The sequence below is a fragment of the Pteropus vampyrus genome, unplaced genomic scaffold, assembly GCF_000151845.1.
Source record: "Pteropus vampyrus isolate Shadow unplaced genomic scaffold, Pvam_2.0 Scaffold390, whole genome shotgun sequence".
In the NCBI taxonomy this organism is placed as follows: Eukaryota; Metazoa; Chordata; class Mammalia; order Chiroptera; family Pteropodidae; genus Pteropus; species Pteropus vampyrus.
The window spans coordinates 2736974-2737857 of record NW_011889171.1 but is presented as its reverse complement, the minus strand read 5'-3'; the positions used below and the strand labels follow the sequence as shown (position 1 = coordinate 2737857).

The following is an 884-nucleotide window of genomic DNA, read 5'->3' as shown; positions in this document are numbered from 1 at the left end:
CAACATAATTCAATATCTGTATAATCTACTGCATGCTCACCACCCAAAGTCTAGTTTCTTTCCATTACCATTTTTTTGATATATTTACTTTTTCTGTTTGTCTTTATTCTTACAGATCTGGGTTGTATTTTGATACCGTTTCTCTTTAGTCTTAGAGTCTGCTAGAAACGAATTATCTCACCTCTCCTCTGTGCGTATGTGTGTGATGGGGGAGGAGGGGAGGGGAGAGCAGGAGAGGGGGGAGGGGAAGAGGAGAGAAAATGAATGTCTTTAGACTACCTTTTTTGTAATGAATTCTTTCAGTGGATATAGGATTCTAGGTTGATAATTGTTCTTCTTTTTTCTTTTTTTTTAGGCGAAGCAGACCTTGGTCGACCTCACAGATTGCAAGGACCTTGTCAGTTTACAATCCCTTATTTTTTATTTTTTTACACCTACAACATCTGGTCTTCCTAGTTAGTCTCCCATCTAAGTACTAACCAGGCCCAACCCTGCTTAGCTTCCGAGATTAGACGTGATCGACCTTGTTCAGGGTGGCATGACCGTAGACTGATAATTGTTTTTCTTTAAGCACTTTAAAGATGCTGGTGCATTGTCTCTGGATTCATTTGTTTCTCATGAGAAATCCTTCATCATTCTAAATATTGTTTCCCTATTTGTAATGCATCCTTTTCCCCTCTGACTTCTTTTAAAATATTGCTTTCAAACAGTTTAACTGTGACATGCCTTGTGTGTTTGTTTTATTTTATTTCACTTTTTTAGTTTCCAAAAACCTCAGCTATTATCTTTTTCCACATTCTTAAATTAGTAGACTTAATTTTTAAGAACAGTTTAAGATTACAGAAAAATTGGGCAGATAGCACAGGGAATTCCCATATCCTCTC

General features: G+C 36.9%; 1 pseudogene; it reads right to left on the bottom strand.

Moving 5' to 3' along the window:
- Positions 1-431: 431 nt before the first annotated feature.
- Positions 432-550, bottom strand: LOC111731666 (annotated as a pseudogene).
- Positions 551-884: the final 334 nt, after the last annotated feature.